Genomic DNA, 27,203 nt, shown 5'->3' with positions numbered 1-27,203 from the left:
TGGAATCTCCTAAAAAGTGCTTTTCACTGAAACTTATGCTTCTATTGCATGGAAGAGTTTGAGTAGTACTGGTATTAGCTCTTCTTTGAACTTCTGGTAGGATTCTGCACTGAAACCATCTGGCCCTGTGCTTTTTTTTTTTTTTTTTTTAATTTTGGTTTGATGACTGCCTCTATTTCATTAGGCATTACAGGTCTGTTTAAATTATTTATCTGTTTTTGTTTTAATTTTCGTAAGTGATATATCTCTAGGAAATTGTCCATTTCCTTTAAAATTTCAGTTTTTGAGGAATACTGGATTTCAAGGCATGACCTGATGATTTTCTGGATTTCCTCACTGTCCGTTGTTATGTTTTCTTTTACATTTCTGATTTTTTAAAATTAGCATGCTCTCTTTCTGCCTTTTGTTCAGTTTGGATAAATGTTTTTCTGTGTTATTGATTTTTTCAAAGAAACAACTCAGTGTTTTATTGATTCTTTTATTGTTTTCTTTGATTTTACACTACTGAGTTTAGCCCTCAATTTGATTATTTCCTGCTATCTACTCTTTTGGGGTGAGTTTGCTACTTTTTGTTGTTTTCAGTTGTGTTGTTAATTCTCTAGTGTGACTATTCTCCAGCTTCTTCATGTGGGCACTTAGTGCTTTGAACATTCCTCTTAGCAATTCTTTCAAAGTGTCCCATAAGTTTTGGGATATTGTGTCTTCATTCTCTTTGGATTCTAGGAAGTATTTAATTTCTTTCTTTATTTCTTCATTAACCCAGGAATGGTACAATTATGCATTGGTCAATTTCCATGAGTTGGTAGGTTTTTTGCAATTTGTCTTGTTGAATTCTAACTTCATAGCATGGTGCTCTGATAAGACACAGGGTGCTATTCTAATATTTTGTAATTGTTGAGATTTGCTATATTGCTGAGTATGTGGTCAATTTTAAAGAAGGTCCCATGTGATCATTAAAAGAAGATATATTATTTTGTGTTTGGATGGAATGCTCAAAAGATATCTGTTAATCCCAATTGGGTCAAAGCTTCTGTTAATTCATTTGACTCTGTTAATTTTCTGTCTTGTGGTCTTGTCCAGTCATGAGAAAGTGGTATTAAAGTCTCCCCCTTTAACTGTGTGATGTCTTATGCTTGATTTAAGTTTTAATTGTTTCTTTTATGAACATGGGATCCTTTGTATTTGGGTCATAGATGTTCAGAAGTGAGACTTTTTCCTGATGAGTTTTACCTGTTATGACTATAAAATGACCTTCTTCATCTATTTTGACTGATTTTAGTTTGAAGTCTAATTTGTTAGATACTAGGATAGCTACACCAGTTTGTTTCTTGGGTTCATTTGATTGGAATATATTATTCCAACACTTTACTCTGAGGTAATGTCTGTCTTTGAAGTTGAGTTGTATTTCTTGCATGCAGCAGAAGGATGGATTCTGTCTTTGTATCAATTCTGTTAGCCTGTGTCTTTTTACAGGGAGTTAAAAACATTAATATTGATGACTATTAAGGACCATTGAGTGTTTATTCATGTTTGTTTATGATTTGTTGTTCGTGGTGTTATTTTGTGTGGATTTAACCTGCTTTTCCTTTTGGCTTTTGGTAAAGGGGGATAATCTATTGCCTATGATTTTGTGAGTGAAGTTAACTCTCTTGGGTTGGAGTTTTCCTTCCAGTACTGTCTCGACTGCCTCTACCAGCAAGGATCATGCAACACCGGAGCTCTTCTTGCAAGCAGTTTATTCAGGACCTTGTTAACAGCTATCTCTCTCTCTGGGCAAGCCTCTCCCAGCCCTTAAGTAGGCAAGGACCACCAACCCTGGATTACCACGTGGGCACTGTCCATAGGTCCACGCATATGCAAGCATCTTACGATCATCGCATGAGTCTGGCCTTAGCCATATATGGAGTTGTATTTCTCAGAGAGTGCTCGCTTTTGGGATCACGGAGGGTGGAAGCCAGTGCCATCTTTAAGGTGCGGTTACACACAGCTCTCTACAGTTCCCCATTTTTTTGTTTTAAAGCGCTACAGGCCAAGAGTAGAGGTCTGATCTCTGAGAAAACTTAGGGACTCTTGTACTGATCCTCATTCAAATGTCACCCACCTAAACCAGACCAGTCCAATGCCCTTTTTTTCAGAGGCGGGACTTAGGACATCAACCCGCATCCAATCAGACGTGCTCTTCTTGAGGCCGACACCTTTGACCTTAATTGTAGTGCACGAGCCTTGCATCCTGTGCTCAAACATCCTTTAGAGTAGGTGACCAAGCTTGGGGGGACTGTCCTGCTCCAACGGCCGTGAAGGCCTGAATGATCATGGCCACACTGAGACGCTGTGAGACCCTCATGCGACAAATGCACCACAGGCATGGCAGGGAGGCAAGTACCAGAAAGCCTGTCAGGGCTCCTATCCCCACCCACTCCTTAAGATGAGTCATGGCTGTGGAGATCCAGAAGGACAGTCCTTCTGCTAGACCGGCGTCCATTCACATGGAATTCACAGTCACTATCGCCACCCGCAGCTTTTCCAATTGTTGTTCAAATGCACCAGACCAATTACTTAGAAGATAGCTAGACAATTCTTTAGATAAATTAGCTGCACAAGTAAAGTTTTCATACTGAATGCTGGTTACGCACAGCCCAGGAAACTTCCACTCACATCCAAGTTGAGCTAATTGCCAGAGGACATCAATTTGTTCTTGAACCAAATCTATGTGTTGATTGACAACCATTAGTCCACCTTTTAACTGGCTATCTATTCTAGTTTGTGCCTCCAGTGCATGTGCCATCAAGGCGGATAAATTATATAATGTTTGAGCTGTCTGTACAGTATGGGTCATGGCAATAGCCGCTACTGTGCTGCCGTAGCAGCAAGAGCTACAGCGGTGACAATCACTGCCGCGATTCCAAAATCTTTTTCATATCTTAAAAGGCTCATGGTGTTAGGAGCATCCACTGGCACGGGAATCCAGCGTGGAACTCGAGCAATCATGGCAAAGCTATACTTAGAAGCATTCCAGCATTGGCTATAGAAGCAAGTCTCATTGCTACATTTCTGCAAGCTATAATTACTAGCAATGAACATAAATGGTGGATGCACACACACAGGGATAGCTGTATAATGTTCAGTGGGTATAATTGCTTCATGATATCCAGAGCAGAGACGATTGACCCTTAGAGTCTTTTGAGGATCATCATCATTAGAGCAGTTTCGCTGTCTGACTTCTATGATCGAACAGCTAACGTCCCCTACCCCAAAACTTCCACCATTAATCATAGCTAAAGGAGAAGCATCTAAACAACTACCATTTATTCCACAAAGCATCCAAATACTAAAAGGATGTAGAAGATCTGTTTGCTGAAACAAACCCTGAAGATATTCTTCTGAGCCCACTATATCAGGGGAAAAGGTAAATTTCTTACCCTTATCTGCCCATCTTAGCACTTTGCATTGACACCCGGTCCATGGCCAGCGCTCCCCTTCAAAGGTTCCCCAGCAAGTAGGGGCCCACTTCAGTTGAGGGGGAGGAGTGGAGGAATTGTCATATTGATACCAAGGCCATGTACTGTTCAGCCAAACAACCTTCATTGAATAGGTTCTGGTAATATTATCTTGGTTGGTGGAGGAGTTACAAGAAGTTGACTGAGCCCCGTCCTTACGATACCCATCAAACCATCCTGCACTGAACCTGAACAAATTAATACAGGAACTATTAGCATCAGCAAAAACGGTAAAACATAAACTTCCCTTTTACTTAAGGATCAATTTTCTCCCCTAGGGGCAATTTCGATATCTAGGAATATAGGGCAAATTTAGCTAGTTGGTGGTGGTGAAAAGTTGAGGGAACACCTGAGCATCATGTCGAACAGGCATCGGCTTGGGGAAGGCCGATAGAATTCCCCACTGTGGCTCCACTGTCGCCTTCTCCAATGGGTGAGTGAGGAGCACGCTCAGGATCCCCAGAAGTATCGGTATCATCTTGTCTTGCATCCTCTTGTATTTGCACCTTTCTCACCAGGTGTTCTGGCACCCAAATAGGGTCCAAATGATCCTGTGGAAAAATACAAACAGAGTCTCGCGCCAGCATGGGATCGGGTCCATGCAAGACCCCTGTCAGGGCATCCTTCCAATTCACCATTCCTTTTGAAGGACCGAACAGACTCGAATGACTCTCAGCTGCAGACTGATTGTCACTGTCCAGATTTAAAAAATTTAAAGTAAATAAGGCTAAGGAAAGTCTATTCTTAGGGGTTTGCTCATCGCCTATTCCCCCTTTTTGTTTTTGAAGCAACTCCTTTAGGGAGTGATGGGCATGTTCCACGATGTCCTGTCCTTGGGGACTGTATGGGAATCCATGTGAGTTGTACACCCATCCGCTGACAAAATGAAGTAAATTTTTGTACAGTATAAGCAGGGCCATTATCTGTTTTCAGCTGTTGGGGCTTGTCCCAGGTTGCCCAGGCTTCCAGACAATGAGCAATTACTTGAGTCGAATTTTCACCTGTCATGGGTGTGGCATGGATAATGCCAGAGCATGTGTCCACAGAGACATGCACGTATTTCAACCTTCCAAACTCTGAAATATGAGTAACATTCATTTGCCAGATTTTAAGAGGGAGCAACCCACATGGATTAACCCCTAAAGTCTGAGGATGATGGTAAGTTACACATTGTGGGCAATCTATAACCACTTTTCATGCATCAGCACGGGAGATGGAAAATTCCTGCTGCAGAGTTCTGGCGTTAACATGAAATTCCTTATGAAAATCGTAAGCTCTCTGTAAGGCAGAGGCGAGAAACATCCACTCTTGTCTGATACAGCGATCTACTTTGTCATTGCTTTCAGCCAAAGGACCCAGCAATCTGGTATGTGCACGGATATGCTGTACAAAAAAAGGGGTTTTTTCGTTTCCAAAGTAAAAGTTGGAATGGGCTGTGATGCAGTAACCTTGGGGAATATAACAGGGTGTTCTTTAAAGAAGGTTAACAAAGGATGTTTAGGGTAGTGGCAGTCTATATGCCATGGATAAGAACAATGTGATATGGCCCAATCATCTACAATAGCACACAAAACTTTAACTTGATTGGCATCATACGGGATGGTGATTATATTAGGTAAAATGCCAAAATGTAAGCAGGATTGAATGCCCTGCTGAGCCGATAAGGCTACAGCAGTAGGGTAATACTTTATGGACTTTGCGGGGGAAATCTTGGGATAAATCCAAAGCAATGGTCCCTCTTGCCACAAAATGCCCGTGGGTTGGGAACTTGTGGGCAAAATATACAAGTTGATATCTGTTGCGAGCTGAACTCGGTTTAGGAAGGCCTTGGATAGCCAATCTTCTATTATTAGAAGTGTCTGTTGGGCTTCATTGGTTAATTGCCTGGGAGAATCTAAAGCCGCATCACCAGTTAGAATATCATATAAAGGTTTTAACTCATAATTTGCCATACCTAAACTGCTTCTAATCCAATTTATGTCCCCCAACAATTTTTGAAAATCATTTAACGTGCGCAAATGATCCTTTCTCAATTCCACCTTTTGCAGCCTTATCTGGTTATGCATTATCTTAGATCCTAAATAGCTCACAACCTTATCTTGCTGTACCTTTTCAGGAACTATATGAAGTCCTTTTTGTTGTAATACTTCTACCAAGACACTATAGGCATCCTGTAACATTCTTTCCTCCCTGGCAGCCAAGAGAATATCATCCATATAATGGAGACATTTTAAGCCCGAGAATCGAGTTCTTAAGGGTTCTAACGCAATAGCTACAAAGAGTTGACACATAGTAGGGCTGTTGGCCATGCCCTGAGATAATACAACCCACTCATATCTCTTATCTGGTTCTTCATGATTAATTGAAGGCAAGGTAAAGGAAAATCTTTCACTGTCCTTGCTATTTAAAGGTATGGAAAAAAAGCAGTCCTTAATATCCACTACAATAATAGGCCAATTCTCCGGCAAGGCAGATAATAAAGGGAGGCCTCGTTGAATGGGTCCCATAATTTTCATTTGTTCATTGATAGCCCTAATTTACCTCCATTTACCAGCTTTCTTCTTTATAACAAAAAATGGGACTATTCCAGGGGGAAAGTAAAGGCTTAATATGCCTTTTCTGTAATTTTCTTGCACTAACTGATGGGCTGCATGTAGCTTTTCTGAGGAGAGTGGCCACTGAGGAACCCACACTGGCTCCTCCGATTTCCAGGAAATGGGAATTCCCTCCTCAGCAGCCCCTAGAAAAGACCCAACCCTTGCCTGGGTTTCCTAGGCTGTGCCAATATTGGGTCCTTTCGGCCTTGCAAAAATTTTCCCAAACCGAAACTTGGATGGCAGCCTATATTTTTCATTATAGTTTGAGCCTTGTCTGAATATTCATTGCTTAATTTAAAACCCATGGCTATCATAATATCTCTTCCTCATAATGATACCGGAAGTTCAAGGACATAAGGCCGTATCACTCCGGAATGTCCCTCCATATCCTGCCAGTTTAACAAATTGGTACTAATATTAGGAGCACTAGCATATCCCAATCCTTGTAGGGTATGTGATGAGGTCTGTATAGGCCAACCTCATGGCCAATCTTTATTAGCTATAATACTTTTGTCTGCTCCCGTATCCACAAGGCCTGTAATTTTGGTTCCATTAACAGTTAATTGTAAGGTAGGTCTCTGATCTAAATCCAGGGATAGGAATGTTAAATCTGTACCAGATGAACCAAATCCTTTGTCTCCTCTCTCAACATCTTTAGCTGAATACTTGTCATGTAAACTAGGCAAGATAATAAGTTGAGCTATCCTGTCACCTGGGGAAATAGCAGTAATGCCTTTAGGCGACTCAACCATAATTTTAACAATACCTGTATAATCTGGATCTATTATCCCAGGATGGACTCGTAATCCTCAGGGTAGTAGATGACCTCCCTATTAGTAATCCCACTGTGCCTGGCTGGCTGAAGAGGACCCTGAAGAGCAGAATCCACTGTCCGGACTCCCATTTGAGGTCTTAATACGAGTGGCCCGCCCTGGTCCTTGGGGTGTCTGAAGGTTGGCCACTGCTTTTGACTCCTCTCCTGATTCTGGTCCTCCATTGCCCCATATATTTGAGGGCCCTGAAGCGCGGTGGGGAGGTCATTTCCCTGGGCGTTCCCCTGCTGAGTACTTCCTCCCTGAGGGCAGTTACGCTTGATACGCCCTGTTTTGCCACATCGAAAGCAAGTTCCCGTATTGCCCCTGTTTTTACTGAGGCGAAGTACTGCTGCCACTAATCCGGCATTGGTCAGCGACATCCTAACTCTCTGCATGCTCTCATCCAATATTCCAGCTCCCTGTTTTTGTATGGAGTGATAGCTGCCCTGCACTCCTGTACATTGTTCATATGCCAATTGCTTGATTAATGGCATAGCAGTGTCAGAATCCCCAAATATCTTTCCTGCCACTTCCACCAGCCTGGCCACAAAATCAGAAAAGGGCTCTGTAGGTCCTTGAATAATCTTCGTCAGATTACCACTTACTTCCCCTCTGTTGGGCAAGGCTTTCCAAGCCCAGGTAGCGATAGCATTAAGCAGATCATATACTTGAGGGGGATATCCATTTTGTTGGTTGGCAAATCTACCTTGTCTGAGTAACATATCGGTGTCCCAGACTGCTTGGGCTCCTCCAGCTGCTAAATTAATTGCCGCCTGGGCGTTGGCAAATTCAGTTAAATAAGCTTTCCAATCCAGATATTGCCCAGGGGACAAATAAGTTTTGTAAGATTCATCCAGTCACCTGGGGTCATGGCATATCTATGCAGGGCTTCCACCTGGGCCACCGTAAAGGAGACTGTTATGCCATAAGTCTGTACAGACTCTGCCAACGTTTTAATGACTTTGAAATCTAAGAGCTCATGGTATCTGTTGCCTTGATATCTTGAAATCCTGGGAATGCTGTCATCATCTCTTGACCTCTCTCCATACTCCAGGACTAAAGAAGGCCCTCCTTCTGCTCCCATAACCTCAGGGTACGGAGGAGGGGCCGAAGGTGTCACATTCTTCCATGTTCTTTCAAATTGTTTTTGATTCTGTTTCTCCCTTTCTCTCTTCTTAATTCTTATCCTGTCTACAGATCTACGGATAGATTCCAAAGGGGTCACATAAAGACCCTCCTCCTCCTCCTCCTCATCAGACCCCCAGTGAGAGGAAATATCCTCATCAGACCCTGAGTGAGCGGAAGTATCCGATTCCTCCAGCTCTGACAGACTAGGATATAATATTGTCTTTCTCTTTCCTGGGGCCCTTTCCCTGGCATCTTTGCTTGATCCAGTGTTAGACATAGTCTTTTCTGAAGCTGCCTTCTCAGATCTCTCCTCTTGTAGAATCTCAAGGGCAGCTTGCTTGGCCACTCTCTACCGCTTCACTGCATCTTAGATCTTCCAAGCAACTGCGCACTAGCCTCCAAACTGGTCTAACTCCTTTCCTTAGCGTGCCTTGTTCTGCAGTGAAGTCAAGATCTCTGCCCAACTTTTCCCAGGATGATACATTGAGGTTGCCCGAGATGGCAAACCAGGGAGCAACTACATCACATTCATTTAAAAATCTTTCTAACGTGCTCCCCTTTATTTTCAAGTTCTTTGAATGAAGCAGCTCATTAAGAGCCAGAAAAATTGGGTGCGATGGAGAAGCGCCTATTTAAGAAACCTGTTCGATTCTTATAATTTTACTTTTAGCTTGTCCACTATGCTTAGTTTCACTTTTAGCTTGTCTGCTCTTGTCATGGCTCTACTGTCCCGCGCTCCCTTTACATACAGGCGAGAGCATAAAACCCGCTTTTATCTCAGATCCCCAATCTTACCTGAGGACTTACCTGTGCACCCCCTGACTGCAGCAAGTTCTGGGCTCCACTTAGAAAGAGAGTGGAGGAAGTAGTTCCCAGTATGGGCCACCACTTGTTGCAACCGCCTCAACCAGCAAGGATGACACAACACCGGAGCTCTTCTTGCAAGCAGTTTATTCAGGACCTTGTTAACAGCTATCTCTCTCCGGGCAAGCCTCTCCCAGCCCTTAAGTAGGCATGGACCACCAACCCTGGATTGCCACGTGGGCACTGTCCATAGGTCCACGCATATGCAAGCAGCTGACAATCATCGCATGAGTCTGGCCTTAGCCATATATGTAGTTATTTTTCTCAGAGAGCACTCACTTTTGGGATCTTGGAGGGCTGAAGCCAGCGCCATCTTTAAGGTGCAGCTCCACGCAGCTCTCTACACAGTACTTTCTGTTGGGCTGGATCAGTGGCTATGTATTGTTTAAATCTGGTTGTGTCCTGGAATATGTTGTTTTCTCTGGCTATAATGATTGAAAGCTTTGCTGGGCATAAAAGTCTCTGCTTGCATCTTTGGTTTCTTAGTGTTTGTAAAATATCTCTCCAGGACCTTCTGGCTTTCAGAGTTTCCATGGAGAAATCAGGTGTGATTCTGATAGGTTTGCCTTTATATGTTACTTGGCCTTTTTCTTTTGCTTTTATGGTTTTTTGAGACAGGGTTTCTCTGTAGCTTTGGAGCCTATCCTTGCTCTCACTCTGGAACTGTCCAGGCTGGCCTTGAACTCACAGAGATCCACCTGCCTCTGCCTCTCAAGTGCTGGGATTAATTTCATGCACCACCAACACTTAGTGTCCTTTGCTGCTCTTAATATTCTTTCTTCATTGTGCATGTTTGGGCTTTTAATTGTTATGTGATGAGGGGACTTTTTTTGTTGTCCACTCTATTTGGTATTCTGTAGGATTCTTGTACTTTCATTGGCATGTCTTTATTTAGGTTGGGAAAGTTTTCTTCTCTGATTTTGTTGAATATATGTTTTGCACCTTTGAGTTGGGTATCTTCACCTTCTTCTATACTTATTCTTAGGTTTGGCCTTTTCATAGTATCCCATAGTTCCTGGATATATTGTGTTAGGGATTTGTTGGACTTAAGATTTTCTTTGGTCGATGAATGTATGTCTTCTAGTTTGTATTCAATGTCTGAGATTCTGTCTTCCATGTCTTGGTTATGCCTGCATCTGTAGTTCCTGATCATGGATACTCTTGATTCTGCTTTGCATCTTCTCTCAGGAGCACTTGTTATTAAAAATGCTTGATTCCCTACCTGACGAATACAAAATAAGTATTTACTTGTGCACAAAAAGGAGAACACTCATCATGTGAAGAGATCGATCCACAGTCCATAAGCCTTTGATTTCTTTATTGAGATAAACACCAGCCAAGCACAAGCCAGAGCATGCCAGGGGCAGCAAGGCAGCCAGGACAGAGAGAGGAGAAGGGAGAAGGGGCTCTCCACGTGTGTGCGGTCCCTTAAGAATCCTCCCTGTGTCACCTTTAGACCTCCCCTCACCATGCCCTCATGGGCATGTTCCGGCACACCTGTCCGGACTACCAGGAGGCAGGGCTACAGTGTCTCCCTACAATCAAGCCATCATATAAACCTATTTTCATATTTCTAGTTTCCGTATCTTACATTCTCAGTAATTACCTGGAAGAGTTTCCCACCTCATTAATAATTTTTACACATTTTAAATTGCTGTTTGACATGTCCATTGTTTTTGAAGTTTTATTTTTAAGATTCATGTATTTATGAAGTTATGATTTACATGTAACTAACCTATTGAGTTATATGGTTTAATTCATTTGACACATACATATCGTCAGGTAACCAGCAATGAATTAGGAAAATTCCTTCACATTCTTGTAGTCAAAACCTTCCTCACCAGGAATGAACCTGTCACAACAATGTCAATCTCTCTGAAATTGTATATGCATTAAATAATACAGGTTTTCTTTTATCAACTCAAATAATCACTTTAGGATTTATCTGTGTAATTATTATAATTTTGTGTTTATAAAAATATATTTTTCAACTATTGTGAAGAAGTATGACAAAACAATTATATAACACATTTTTTGCACTGACTCAGTAATGAACAAAAGTCCATTTAGTCTGTTGTGACTATCTATAGATGTTGCTTTTGTTGTAATATAATTAGTTTTCCTTATGTAAAAAAAAAAAAAACTAGAGGCTAGCATATTCAATGAGCATATCAGTACATGCTTTTAAAAATAAATTATAGTGTTTAGCTGCAACACTAAATTTTGTGATTTACTTTTCCAGCTTTTTTTGTGGTTTGAGGAAGGGCATAATAACAAGATGCTGTTCTTAATGCATGGTAATTTTTTTTCTAGCAACAGTGGCAAAGCTGTCTTCTTATGTTTGAACTATGTTGACCGTCTTTGAAGGGCTAGCATTCACAATATTTCAAAAGTTTCATTTGCATTGATTTGAAATCTGTCCATATATCAGAATTTAAACTGAAAGTCTAAATTAAGTCTCCATATTTCTGTAATGTTACACTTGTGTTCCTTCTATGCTTCATAGGTTTTCATCAATATTTCCTTTTTTATTTGTTTTTAATTAATTTTTATTTAAATTAAAAACCATCTTATTTTACATAGCAATTCCAGTTCTCTCTCCCTCCCATCATCCCATTCCCTCCCACCATTACCTATCCCATCCCTCATTCACTCCCTAGGGTGGGTAAGACATCCTATGAGGGATCATCAAAGTTTGTCCCATCATTTTGGGCAGGAACAATGGCTTTCTTGTTGTATCTAGGCTGAGAGAGTATCTCTCTACAGGAAATGGGCTCAAAAAGCCCATTCTTTGACTAGGTATACATACTGGTTCCACTGTCAGAGACCCCATAGACTGCCCAAGTCACCCAACTGACATCACATTCTAGCTGCTAGGTAGGGGATTATGATGATTCCCCAGCTGTCAAACGAGTCTGTGAGCACCCACTTGCTCAGGTCAGCTGTTTCGGTTGGTTTCCCCAGCATGGTCTTGACCCCTTTGCTCATCACTCCTCCCTCTCTAAAACTGGATTCCAGGGTTTCACGTCAGTGCTTAGATGTGAATCTCTGCTTCCATCAGCTACTGGATAAAGGCTCTATGGTGGCAATTGTCTAAAATGTCAGTTATGCAAATTTTCTCTGGGAAAGCATTATGGTTTAGTTGTATTTGGTGGAAATTCTTCTACTTTTAAAACTGTTAAATCTTACTAGCCAGTGTCATGGTTAGTATGTGATTAATTTTTATTGTTTGCTTGTCTTTTGTTGTTTTGATTTTAAATGGAAGAGTTTATTAATCTTGTAGTGATCCATCAAAATGAAAAAAAGCCAGGCGTTGGTGGCACATGCCTTTAATCCCAGCACTTGGGAGGCAGAAGCAGGTGGATCTCTGTGAGTTTGATACCACCCTGGTCTACAAGAGCTAGTTCAAGGACAGCCTCCAAAGACACAGAGAATCCTTGTCTCAGAAAGAAAAAAAAATCTTTAAAGTGGTTACATGAAACATGAAATGAATTCATATGGTATTTTCATATATTTCTAAATACAAAATCACAACTCCATGAAAATTCTGGAATCATGTCTGAGATAAATGGTTCAATTAAAAGGAAATAAGTTTTTAAATTTTGTTTGAACAAGTGCAGTCTTGCCTATACTCTTTATTCCTAACTAGAAATTAACCTTCACATCATTGATCCATATGTTTATATTAAGTGTATTTATTGCTCATGCCTCAACTTGATGATGGGACAAAGTTAGCAGACTTCCTAGGAGAGGCCTTATCCTCTCTGAGGAGTAGATATGAGGTGGGAGAGAGTTGGGGCAAAGGGAGGAGAGTAGTGATGGGAAAATGGGATTGAATAAAAAATTAAAAGAACATTCATAATTTATATTTTTAAGCAAAATATATGAATTTGTGAAAGTGTTATGCAATAACATTATGATTTTTATATAAAAGTCATAATACATAGCAACCTATGTTACTATCCACACTTAATATATCAGCTTCTGGACATGTAAAAATGCTAATCTTTTGATAAATGTACCTATTAGTGTATATTAGACATAGTCTAATAAGAACACATAACGTTTGCTACTATACAATGCATATTACTCTACAGGCAATTTTGGCATTTTCCTATATAAAGTAAAACTTACATACATAAGCACATCATACTCTGCCTAGTCAAATGCATTTCATAAATTATTGAAATTACTCCTAAAATATTCTTATGCAAAAGATAACTCTAGTGAAAACACCAAAGAAACTGATATTTAAAGAATTGGCTCTTTTCACACATAGTTTAAAGTAGGAGTGCTTGATATTCAAACTTTCATTCTTTATTAAAATTAAATACTGAACATCTTTCCTGAATTTTTGTATCTACTTACTGAGTAAACAATTATTATGATACATTACATAGTAAATCCACTGATATCTCTTACTTACTACTTGCAAGATCATATTTGGTAACATTGTCCCCACAGATCATATTCCATGAATCAGGGCTAGAGAGTCAAATATATTGTGACAGAAACTAGTCTAATCAATTGTAGTCATAATTATGCCTATGATCATGATTCCAAATGAATCATGTTCTGCTTTTATGTGGCTATAACTACCAGCAATATATTATTCTACAAAATAAATATTTCAAGACCACAGTTTAATAATCACATTATTTTTTCTCTTTTTTATTTTCTTTTTTTATTAGTTCAAATTAGGAAAAAGCTTCTTTCAAATGTCAATCCCTTCTCCCTCCCCTCCCCCCATTTCCGGTCTACCCCCCACCCCATCCACCCTTCACTTCCCAGGCATGGTAGGGCCCTCAATGGGGGCTCCCCAAAGTCCACCACATCATCCTGGGCTGGGCCTAGACCCTTCCCCATGTGTCCAGACCAAGAATGCATCCCTTCACAAGGGATGGGCTCTCAAAATCCCTTCTTATCCCAGGGAAAAATACTAATCCACTACCAGGGGCCCCCTAGACTGCAGAGGCCTCCTCATTGACATCCTGTTCAGGGGTGTGACAATATAATCATTTCAGTAGATTTTTAATAAAAATTCACAACATACAATTTATTTGTTATTCACAAAGTAGATGCTTAATAAAAGAAAATATCTCAACTTTCGTTCCTGAATTTATTTATAGAAACTCTACTTTTACCTTGCTCTGAGTGAGGTGATGATAGAATGAAGCCAATATAGAAAACACAGTAATGACAGATCAAATGAATGATCTCACCCTAGACTACCTTGGTAAACGGATGAGTCATTACAGTTACTTACAGAAGAACGGGGGGGGGGGGGTTACTGCAAATCTACTGAAGAAACTTAAAAGTACACCACTGAAGGAAGCTGTTTCTCCAGCTTTTTCTACATCACTTATTGTCAGCTTGTTTGGAAAGGAGTCTCTCCTCCCAGAAATTGGTACTGCTTGCAAAATGTTTGGGAGATGCCCAATAAATTTTGTGAGTTTTAGAAGTTCCTGAAATTTGGATTTAACATACATCCTTAGTCTTTCAAATCTTGCTCATTCCTGGCTCTTAACTAGCATTACTGCTGGAGGCAGTTTAATTTCAGAGAAAATAGCAACACTACTCCTGTTTGAATCAATTGCATCTAAATATCATCTGTCATATCATGCTCAATAATACTGCTACCCTCATGTCCCCAAGAAATTCTTTAGCTTCAAGTCCACATCAGGGAGAGATGGGGAGAGAAATAGAGACAGAGAGGCAGAGAGACAAGGAAAAGAGAGGTATATTTAGTGAAAAGATTGGCAGTTCCAACATCTATTTATTCAACTCTTGTGTGGCTGACTCTGAAGGAAGGTATTCTACTTTGGCTGGTTGTTTTATTTTGTTGCAGTTTTGTTTTGCTGTTCTTTTCTTTTCTTCTATCACTCAAAACTATATTGTGCTCTTCCTCAGTAATCCAGAAACCAGATGTGGGGATAGACAGCCATCTCTCTCCCCAAGAGAGGTAATTGTTGGTTGTGCACAGAGAGTAAAATCTCAGTACTTACTATTGACCATCAGTAACTATTGATTTCATTCATTTAATATGCCCCTTGGGATCTATTCTGCAGCCTGTCCTTGGGCCCTGCCCTCCCTTAGTTGAAGTGCTCGAGGTTCCTCTTTTTCTCACAGCCACACTCCCTTTTCTCTTCTATTTCCCACTCAGTTCAGCACTGAATAAATTCTGCTTCTATCCTAGAACGTTTTAAATACAAATCTAATTCTTGAACACCCCAACTAAAATTATTTCATGTTTCTCAATTGACTATAGGAAATGTCCAGAGAAATCTTGAGAAAAAAATCCTTGACTATGGAAGATTTTTCTGTTTTCTTTTGCCATCCAAACTAAACTGTTTACAAGGCATGTCAATACCACCTTCAGTGCTGGATTTGGACACATAGTCATTCTTTACAGTGTTTGATACCTCCTTAAAACACACTATTTCCCCACCCAATAATGCCCAGATGGGATATGTACATTTTTCCCTTATAGCTCACTTGGTGTTCACTTAAATATTCAAACTCTTCACAAATAGTTAATTTTCATTCCATGATGACATTTGCATTGAAAACCAACTTTGCATTTACATTATGTATCCTATTCGTCTCCTGTAACTTTCTTCCATGACCAGGAGTCCTCTCACTATTGGCAAATGCAGCTCTTTTCATTTTGTTTTGGTTTCAATGCTTTCAGAAGCATTGTTTTTCTTGAGAGACTTAAACTCAGCATCACCAATGCCTGGAGCTTTTAGTGAGCCTCTGCTACACCGATATGTGACTTTATTTTTCCATTTATTCTATCTCTGTAACTCTCCACTTTCATTTACTGTCTTGATGAATTCCCATTCTGGTCACTGTAACCAAATATTTGAATTACTTCAATTTTAGAGTTGATCGACTTTGCTTTGTCTCTCAGATTTTGTATTTGTTTTTCAGTGCCAGTGATTTAAAACCGATAGAATCATGCAATAAAACAATACCAAGCATTAATACATTCTGTTAACACATTTAATAAATTTCACATTTTATATCATGGAATTCAAGATGAATTTTCAGGAATTAGCTCTATCCTCTTGCCAGGTGTCTGGGTGTCTTTTCATTTTTCTCTTCCCATTTTTTTCTTATTTTCTTCCAAGAAAGAACTCTCCATAAAGGATCACTGAACATGTGTATTCTGTCAGAGATGTCAGCATTTTGGATGATGCACTGCAGCTTTTTGAGGCATTGAGGCCATTGGCACATAAGCTGACTCAAAAGGTCCTGAAAACTTCTTGGGAGACCGAACAACTAGGAGTAACTCTAAGGCAGCCTCCATTTAAAAATCATCCTACTAAAGATCTAACCAAACATGACTGTATAAGGGGATCAGAAAACTACTAATGGTGAAGATTCAGTGCTTACTTTCTTAAAGGTTTCTTGAAAAAGGAATATAATTACCAGGCCAAGATGGGGAAGACATATCCATTAATGATTGGAAATATGATAGATTAAAACATTGTGGATTTTGGTATACCTGTTTTAACCTCATTGTAGCATCTTCACTTTGCTGAATTACTGCTATTCAGATCTTGTCCACTGATTCTATGGTAAAAGCTCAATAAAGCACAAAATTTCTCTTTAGATCATTAATTTTATTAACTTAGTAGGCAGCATTGCAATTCATCAGAATCATTCTTATTTTTTTAAAGTTGTATATGAGATATACTTTAATATAATACAGCTTGTGATAACAAAATACTCTCTTAGTATATCCACAGGAATGACAAAGCTTATGTACATGATTTTTTATTTTGACTGGATAAATGTTCTTTGCCTTATAAAAATATTCTTTTTTATTTCCAGTTGAGAATTTGTTCATCCAACAGAAAAACAAAAAAACAGCTGTTTCTCCCAAAGTGTCTTAGAGATAAAGTTGCTTCAAATTGTCCCTATCTTTAAAATCAAAATTAACTCTTACTTTCTGCATGATGCTATCAACAAACTCATCAACTAGTCTCATCTCACCCGCTCTCATATTCTCATAGCATTTGACTTACAAATAAATTTAAAAGGCATTGAAGTGTCTCTTCAGTTACATTGAGTTCATTCCTTATACATCATTTTGACTTCCTAGCAGAGCTTCGGATGGAAACATTCATCCCTGTTTCTTCTATGTTTCCTTTATTCAACATGGTATAGAATCTGTAGTCTTGCTGTTTTGCTTAAACTCACAGTTTTGAGGCTTATTGGATGAGTCAAAACTTTTCTAGCTCTGCAATCTCATTGTTTTCTTTATTCTTTCTTTCCCTGAAAAATATGGAGAACCAGGATATATTGAATAACAGTGTTGCACATTTTAAAGGGCGACATTAAATGAGAATAAACACTGAGTTAGAAACTTGAGCTAGCAAAACCCCAACACCAGACACAAAAAGCCCACTTTTGAGACTTGGTTAGGGTTGTTCAAGAGCAGCAGTTCTCACCATGTGGGTCATGACCCCTTTGGAGATAAAATGACACTTTAATGTTGGTCACATATCATATATCCTACATATCAGTTATTTACATTATGATTCATAACAATAGCAAAATTACAGTTGTAAATTATCAAGAAAAATAATTTTCTGCTTTGGGGTCACTACACAATCAGGAAATGTATTAATGGGTCACAGCAATAAGAAGGCTGAGAACTATGCTTCAAGATTATCCCAAAATAGTGTAGGCTATTGTTATTCCTTTCGGGTGCCACCCAAAAGTATAAAGTAAGTTCCCACTGCTGAAGACACCATGTGCTTCTGGCACAGGGCCTAGAGGCTCCTGAGTTGGAACAGACCTGAAAGCCTCCTCCATGTGGACTAGCTTTCATGGTACTAGCTTTTAAATTTCCAATAAAGAGATATGATGTGAGATGATTCTTAGCCTGTAAGGTTAAGATATCTTTATTTGGATAAACACCAGCCAAACACAAGCCAGAGTGTGCCAGGGGCAGCAAGGCAGAGAGGCCAGAGAGAAGGGGCTCCCATGTGTCTTTTAGACCCTTAAAACCCTATCACACATCATTCTGACCTCACTGTGACCACGCCCTGACAGGTGTGGTCAGTCACACCTGTAACCAGCTTCCAGCAGGCATGGCTTACACTGTCCCCTACAGAGAAACAGCTTGATGTCTACTGATAACTATTATGGAATGGCCACCTGAAGAGTATATGTAGAGGATATGTAGTTGATAGTAAGCAAATATGATCTAGTAATTCTATGTTCATATGTGCAAACAACTTCATGAGATCCAATCATTTGCATAAGTAATATACACTAACAGAAGTGATTTAATAGTAAACAAACAATCAAACAAACATCAACTAAAACAAAAACTATTATTCTTTCCATAACACACTTAATGCTTAGATGCAATTTAGAGCATTTGCATTTCTATATGTATTCTCCTTAGTCTTTATGATAAATATTAGCTCATTCTATTTTTAGTCTTTCTTAATGATTATACTAAATATTTCACTTAGTTTTCACAGCTCTTTTCATGTCCATAGTCATGATGGTAAAGTCATAATGGTAAAGTTTTGTTCATTGTCTGCTTTTCACTAGATACTAATTTGCTGTTGGTTAAACATAGTGATCCATATTTGTGGCTTAAATTTGTATTCCTCCACAAACAGAAGTAAGCAGAGGATGATCCAGGCCAAAAACAATTGATACCTGTCAAACTTGCGGAAATAAAACAAAATGAGAAAATATGGATCTTGAAACTTTCATATTTCTTTCTCTTTCCTATGTATACTCTGTATTCAAAGAAATAAAACTCCTACAACATCCAGCTCTGGAGATGTTTAGTATCAACCTGGTTAAAAATGTAATCAGATCAAGCATTGTGGTACATGCCTTCAATCACAGCTCTATGGAGGTGGAATTAAGTCGATTTGTATGACTTTTGGGGCTGCATGCTAAGGTCCAGTGTAAAAATATATTAATAATTGTAAATGTCACCATAAAACTCATTTTGACAGTGATTTGAATAAGTGTTTATAACACATAATATCTGTTTTGACAGGAAATCCCTCTCACTTCTACTTTTTATTTCAAAACTATCTTTCTCTGTGTGGAAGTTCTTTTCAAGTAAAACAGATCATTCATTTTTAATTTTCAGGTATAGGTTGTCACATGATGTAATTTTTCACTTCAAAACATGTACACTTATGTTTTAAATTTCAGAAGTCTTCAGACTGTCAGTTTAGTTCTCAATGACACATCATGTTTCAGTATTTTGGAGAGTGTTCAGGTTCCCTTTAATTTTGTTGTCTCTAGAACACAATGCTGCCTCTCTTCTTGCATATGCATCAGTAAGTCACTACTTCAGTAAAATCTTTTTGCTACGACTTGAGTATTCTCTGTGTCTAAAATTATTAAGCTGATGGAAGTTACTATGTGTCTTCATTGTTTGGGGATTCTCTTTCAAAGATGCCCGTGGGTGTTTGTTATGAACTCTATTTCTTGTCTTCTATCTTTGTCATTTAGTCATAAATATCAAATTAAAATAAAAATGTTAGATAATTACATTGTCGCTCCACTGTCTCTTTAGAAAATTTAAGGTCTAAAATAAGTTGTTTGATTTTGTTTTATTTTTTTTCTGCACACAGATTTCATATTGGCTAAGACTTTGTGCTAGTGTGGCCTAACAATAGGACTCCAAAAGGCTATTTCATATGACCCAGTTCACTGACTTGTCCAGTACAGCATTATCACAACTCAGGCAGTAACTAGATATTGGTCATTAGATAAAGATGCCTTTGTATCATATGTTTGTAGCAGATTTCACTTTGAAGTCACAGAACCTGAACTATAAAAAGTGGATGTTGCTTTGCCTTCTGAAGTCTGGGTCAGATGTCCCTTTAGATAATTTTCCTCATATTCACTAGGTCAGAACAAATAGTTTATATCTGTTTCAAAAGTGGGTTATTTCGCTGATCCTCTTTGATGAAGACAGCTATAGACCAACAAGGTTTTAATGAAAACTTTATAATACTCTTACCTTAAATTCCATAAATATTTAAGGTACTTAGAATAAGGATTAGAGATTTGCAAGATAGGGGTAGTCATTATTACATGTAAATTCAAGATGGTGGCAGAGTTCATTCCTTCTACCTATTATACTGTTGTTTAATTCTTTCTAATATCTACCAGGAACTCTTCCCAGCCCTCATTAGTTATTTTCATGTCATCAACATAGCACAACTGTGATAGATGCTACAGCCTAGGGCTATTCAATTCCTCAGAAACAGCAAGATAAACCTTAAACTCTGAATCCTTTCCTTTAAGGAGGGTCAATCCTTTCAAAAGCTTCAATGACTTAATTATTAACCTCTGTTCTAAAGTCTGAACATTTTGATTCTTCTCTTAAAGCAAGAGAATATGTTAGTGAGGTGATACATGTTACCAAGGCAACTTCTCTATGTGTCTACAGTCTGGGCATGGAGGCATACACATTTAATACCAGCACTTGAGATGCAGAGTTAGCAAGTTCTCTGTGAGTTCAAGGCCAGACTGGTATAGATAGCAAGTTTCAGTACAAGCAGGGCTAAAGAGAGAGACTCTGTCTCAAAAATAAATGAAAGAATGAAGAAAAATAAATAAATATGTATCTTTACCCTTATTTGAGAATCTCCTGGATTTAGTTTTTGAGAACTCACTGAAACTCTTAGTCCAATTTTTTGATCATTAAGTTAAAATCTTTTTTATTCAAGAATGCTAAATTCATGTTCTTGAGTCTGAGTCTGAATAGATTTCTTTATAATCTATTATTCAATTCTTTTGGTGCTCTCCACATATCACTATTCTGCATGAGTACATCTTAAATCTTATGATTATTGATTGGTTGTAAGAATAGTAGTCCAATTCTCTTAAGGAGCTATTGCAGGAAGTGAGATGGCTGGATGGAAAGGGAGTTGTTTTGCTCTAAATAATAAAATAATAAAACCCAGAGTCAGATATAGAGGAAAATGCTGAGACATCAGAGAGAAAGAGCAAGCCACAGCCACACCTTACCTCCTTAGCATCTCAGCAGACAAGAGATCATGTTCCTGTTTCTGCCCACTTATATCCTCTCTCTGCCCAGCCATCTTACTTCCTGTTTCTACCTAGCCATCTCGCATCCTGTCTATCTGTACAGACCTCCAAACCTCTATTATGTAGTGGCAAGCTCCATTTTCTGACCTTCTGATAGGCTTTACTTGTACAAAAAAGATATCACCACATAAAAATATCCACATCAGCTATCAAATTTTCATTTTCAAGACAAGAATCTTCTAGGACATCATCACTACTACAGCCTGAGATACCTTATGAAATAAAATTGATTATATGTCAATTTCCCTTAAAATGTATGATGTTCTCCAGTTAACCTCATCAATACCTCATTATTTTTAATTTGTAAGGTCTGTGTGTATGTGTGTTTGTGTCTGTGTGAAGTATAAACTTATGTTGGCTTCAGGTTCCTTCAATATAAATGTTTTGATTGTTTTCATGGTCATGAACATGCTGCTTAAAAAGAAAAAATAAAGTTAGATTTCTCAGGCTTGTAATATGTGTACTCTTCTATGTAGCCCATTTCTATGTAGTTTTCTGTTTGCAATTGTTGATCTTTCTAATCAACTTGTAGGCCTTTCTTTGTAGCCTGGTTGTCTTTGACCTCATAATCCTCTTGAATCAGCCTCATTAGAATTGAAATTATATGTTTGTGTACCATGACACACAACTGTATTTTATTTAATGCCAGATTACCTGGAAAGGAAAAGAATCCAAGAAACTACTTGGAATAATTTATCTGCATGCACCAATTTCTGATCTATGGTGAGTTACATACTGTGTAACTGCATATTTGTGAATATGCTTTTCCACATGTAGAGCTATTTGTGTACCAAATATTCATAATTTGTGTCATACAGAACTAAATAAAACCTTTGATAACACATGATCTCTTTGGTACCCTTTTCTTTTTTTTTCATTTTTTTAATTTATAATTCTTTTCTCATTTTACATCCAATGTCACTTCCCACTCCCTCCCTCCTCCTGCTGCTCTGTCCACATGCATTCCCCTCACCCTATCCCCAATAAACTCCTCAGAGAAGGTAAGGCTTTCCATGGGGAGTTCAGGAAGTCTGCAACTTCTCTGTGAGGTAGGACCAAGGCCCTCTTCCCACCTATATTTATGATGAACAAGGTATCCTCCCAAAGAGAATGGACTCCAGAAAGCCAGGTCAAACACCAGAAATAAATCCTTTTCTTAGTACATTTATGAATCCTAAAAATTTAATAATAAAATTCTGTTTTCTTTTCCTCTTCTGAAAAGTTATTTCTTCTTGTTGTTGTTACTTTGCTATGGTAAAATACCAATATTAAGGAAACTTACAGATTGAAGAGTTTATTTGCAGCTTACAGTTTCAGAAAGATGAGTCCATCACCATCATAGTGTGAAGTATTGCAGCAAGCATCATTCCTGTGTTCACAAAACAACAGATGACTCACATGTTTAACTTCAAATAGGACAGAGAAAGTGCCTTTGGAATGGCAAAAGCTTGGAAAAATCAAAACGTACGTAACACTGACCATTTACATATTTACTCCAGGGAAAACACAACTCCTTAGTCTCCCTTAAGCAACAAACTGGGATCAAGTATTCTAATGTCTGAGGCTAATGGGGGCATCTCATTCAATCCACCATAGCTTGGAGTTGTGAAGGAAATCACTGTGTCCTAGACTCTAAGATAACCAAATTGAAAATGTTCCTTAAGCCTGGGAGAATGAATATCATCCATGAGCCCTTAAAATGGGAATTCTTCAAGTTGATGGGAAAAGATGTTATGGATCATATATGTTATGGATCATTTGTTTGAACCTGAAAACACAGAAACAACAAATTTCTTGAGAATCAGTGAATAAGAAATGTGAGAGTTGTCTTAGAGCTTCAGTGAAAATGAACTTAGCAATAAGATTCATGCATTTGGATGAAGTAGCAGAATGTCAGATGGATTACAGCTCTAGTGGATAACTTCATTTTTCCTTGAACAGAAGGATGCAAGTTCTTGCACAGAATTCTGATTCATCAGGAATGAAAGCATGCTAGGATTATCAAGTTTGTATCCTATCCCAAAATATACATTGAAATTCCTACACTCAGTGAGCATTGGTGGTGCATGCCTTTAATCCTAGCACTTGGGAGCCAGAGGCAGATGGATCTCTTTGAGTTCAAGGCAAGCCTGGTCTCCAGAATGAGTGCTAGGATAGGCTCCATAGCTACACAGAGAAACCCTGTCTCGAAACCCCTCCCCCCAAAAAAATAAATCCCTACACTCATTGGATAGCATTCAGAAGCTAGCGATTTGGGATGCTATTATTTCAAATGAGGATGAGATAACCATATGAGACTAGTGCACTCATGAAGAAATGAAAAGGAAATTCTCAGAGAGCCTCTAATTATAAACAAGTGTCCTCTCCAGGAACCAAGTTGGTTAGAAACTTGATTTTCAACAGCACAGGCTCCAGAGCTGTGAGAATTAAATTCTTCAAAATGTCAATAATTTCCTATTATTTTTAATCTAACAGCTTCAAAATTACAAACACAGTTAAATAATATGTTTTATAGTTTTAAGTATCTACAATGTAATGCTTTGTTACTCAATAGTAGAAAGTCAATTTCGATTTTTAATTTTCGACTCAGGATTTCTCTGTGTAGCTTTGGAGCCTATCCTGGTACTCGCTCTGGAGACCAGCCTGGCCTCGAACTCACAGAGATTCGCCTGCCTCTGCATCCCGAGTGCTGGGATTAAATCCGTGCGCCACCAACACCCGGCAGCCTACAGCACCCGGTATTCCCAGGTGGTCTCCCATCCAAGTACTAACCAGGCCGGACCTTGCTTAGCTTCTGAGATCAGACGAGATTGGGTGCATTCATCGTGGTATGGCCGTAGACCAGTTTAGATACTTTATATGAAATTTTGAGATGCCAGTTTCGTATTGGCATTAAATGTACCCTACTTATTTTTAACAGATTAGTTCACAAAACTGAGCCTGTTTCATAGACATGCTTTTTTAAATCAAGACACACCTGTGAGCAAGACTGAATTCATGTAGATCTCTACATTACATTTTTGTGGGGATATCTTTTAGATATCTCCATAGAACAAGCTCCAAAGCAAAAGGGGGTGTCATATATATGCTCTATGTTTTCCTCAAGATATGTAACTAATATTCTTGTTTCAATAAGACTCTCTTCCCTGTTCAAATGACATCACACTGAAAAGGATAGAAAATCATCATGCAAAGTCTCTCTACACCAAGAAGAATTAAATGGGCTACCAGTATTTATCTCTGTTCTCCCCACAAAATACCTTGAAGTGACACAGTGGAGTGCTCAGCTTAGGCTAACGGAAGAGTGACAGTTTTCTCCTTCTGCAGGAAAAGGATAATCAGTTTCATTAATCCATTCAGACCTCTAGGGTATCATTTATTAAATTGCTCCCAATGTGCCTCATTCACTCCCAGGAAATAATTTACATACTAGGGAAATTTGAGTCACTATCAAGTATATACCATTTTAAACAATTCTCATTTTCATTCCTTGGTGGAAGGTAATAACTTATGCAAAATATGTGCAAGCATAGATTATGCCATGCTGGGAAATTATTTAAGTATTGCATTCAGGACACCAATATCCCCATGAAAATATCTTCAATATATGATTCCACGAATTTAATGAGAATTTTCTTCCCCTAATGTTTTCTTGCCCTACTCCACACTTCCCTGAAAAGAGATTGAAAATAATTTGTAAAAGAAGTAGTAGTGTACACTCATTTTTCAACAAAAGTACAAGTAACTTTTTCACTTGCCTCCACCTTTAAAAGGAATCATCACTGAAACAACATCAAACATACTATTAAAGTATGAAATCCACAGAATTTTTACATCTCATTAATAATACCATGCATCAATGCATAAACCATACACCATTTTGCAGAACAAGAAGTCTCTAATATTAACACATATGCATGATTATCATGTCCTTGTGTGTGGTTATCATTTGCTATATGGATCTATATTTTATAATTAATTTAGATAAACATTTGGGGTTGCTACTAATATATATCAATTAAAATGATTTACATAGAAGTATCCTTTGCATGGTACTGAGATTTTCATCTAATGAACAAAATTTTCTGGTAGAAGCATTCTCCAACTATGCATGGTGTTTCAGTTCAAAGCATTTTATACGTTATATTTATATTTAAATATATTTAAGTATAAAGTTGTATATTTCTGTAAGGTTATTCATATGTCCTTAGTTTGACTTAGCCCAGCCATAATTGTATCTCTCTCTAATCCTTCTAGCGTCACTTAGATGTTTAACAAATTTCCTTCATTTTCCTTTCATGTTTCCTGTGCACTATTATCCCCTATAATTAAGAACTACTTCTCTGCCTATGAGACCCAGATATTTATTCACCTTGTATGTATTTAAAATGAAATAATTGTATTAATTTTTAAATATTTGCTTATTACTATACGAATAATTCACAGTATAATTAATTATTATGAAAACCATGGAATGAAATCACATATGACATGAAATGAATGTCCCAACCATTTATGAATAAAACTACAAAAAACTAAGAAATGTGCCAACCATAATTAAATGGAAGACTATAATGCTGAAAATATATCCCTACTGGGAGAGATAACATAAAGAAACTATCATCTATTGACCAGTAAACTCTTCACTAATTTTTCAAAATGATCAATTAAAATCATACATAATTTCTGAATGAAAGGAGGAATAACTACAAGCTAAAAATAAAACATAAACAGCAAAAACATGGATTTGGACAATAAGTTACAGATTTAGGTATACATAAACAATTTCTTAAAGTATTTCTAAAATATTTTCTGCAATAATTTTCTAATTGTTCATAAACTTGGAGGTAAAGAAGATTTCTTTTATTGTTTTTCTGTAATATGTTATGATACTTAAAACTACAAGCCACTTCTACATCAGTCTACAGCCTTGCTAATGTTTTATAAAGTCAACTTTTATGTTGATTATTACTTGTTGGTTGAGAACACCACAGTATTATGAAACAAAATTTTTCTTTAGAGAACAAAATTTGAAATAGATTGAAGTAATATCAACATAAACCTAGGAGAGATCAAATAGATTAATACATAGCTTGCATGCTCACAGTTTTTAGCTTGCATCATATTAAAACACAGAATGTCAACTTAAATTTTAATTTCAGATGATAAACGAAAGCTTATATAGGTGGACAACATATATTTATTCTAATCAAATAGTCTTTGTTCATCTGAACATTCAAATACCTACCCACACTTAAGTTTGTTTGCCAACACTCAGCTACTATAACACAATACAGAAAACAGTACTCCTGAGAAACACTGTTTTATCAGAAAAATGTTAAACTTAAATTTTAGAGCAACTAATATATGAGTCCATTAAAGCTATTTTAAAAGTATCATTCCTCACTATTTGTCATTGTTTCATTTCCATAAAACAAATATTTGTAAGTATACATTTACTTTTCAAAATTTACCTTTGTTCTTATCAAACATTAGACTATTAAATTCTAAGGAAGATACTTTATTTAATTATGATTTAATAACTCAAAGATAAATATGTTGATAATTACTGGTTTGTTTTAATGAATAAAACAAATCCTATATCTATATTGATTCTTGTATTACAAGTTTAAATCTCTAGATTCCGAGATATGTCTTGTCAACACAGGTTTTCAAGCAGTATTCATTCACCAATATATTAATAAAAACAATTTAGAGAATCAATGAGTACTTTATATTCTATCTTTCTCCTAAATATTAAGCAGAGATTGCTTTATATTTTATTTCAAGATTAAATTGATATTACATCTTTTTACATTTGCAAACTTGATAAATGTATTGCTTTAATTTTTCTCTTGGTTACTGCTTTATTTGTAAAAGTCTGCATCTACACACATGAATTATGAGGCAGGTTTCTGTTTTACATACTTATTTTTAAATTTATGAAATTAATTTTCCACAAAAAATGTCAAAGAAATGTAATAAAATCACATCCATGTAGTTTGTGCTCACTTTGGTGTTTGGAATTGTTAGGGACCTTAGTGTCCAAAACAGATTGCCTGGGCTTAGGACATATGATGAAATTTAGTAGATGAGCAAACCTGGACAGAATATGCATTGCTGTATGCTGCCATCATTTCATCTGGAAACTGGAAATATTAATGATTGCACTTAATCTACTACTAGTATAA

The 27,203-nt window shown here is 37.7% G+C and overlaps 1 pseudogene; it reads right to left on the bottom strand.

Annotated features, from left to right (window-relative positions):
• Positions 1-23,735: 23,735 nt before the first annotated feature.
• Positions 23,736-23,854, bottom strand: LOC113830836 (annotated as a pseudogene).
• Between the last annotated feature and the right edge of the window lie 3,349 nt (positions 23,855-27,203).

Source organism: Cricetulus griseus (genome assembly GCF_003668045.3).
Source record: "Cricetulus griseus strain 17A/GY chromosome 1 unlocalized genomic scaffold, alternate assembly CriGri-PICRH-1.0 chr1_1, whole genome shotgun sequence".
NCBI lineage: Eukaryota > Metazoa > Chordata > Mammalia > Rodentia > Cricetidae > Cricetulus > Cricetulus griseus.
This window is presented reverse-complemented; position numbering and strand designations above follow the sequence as displayed.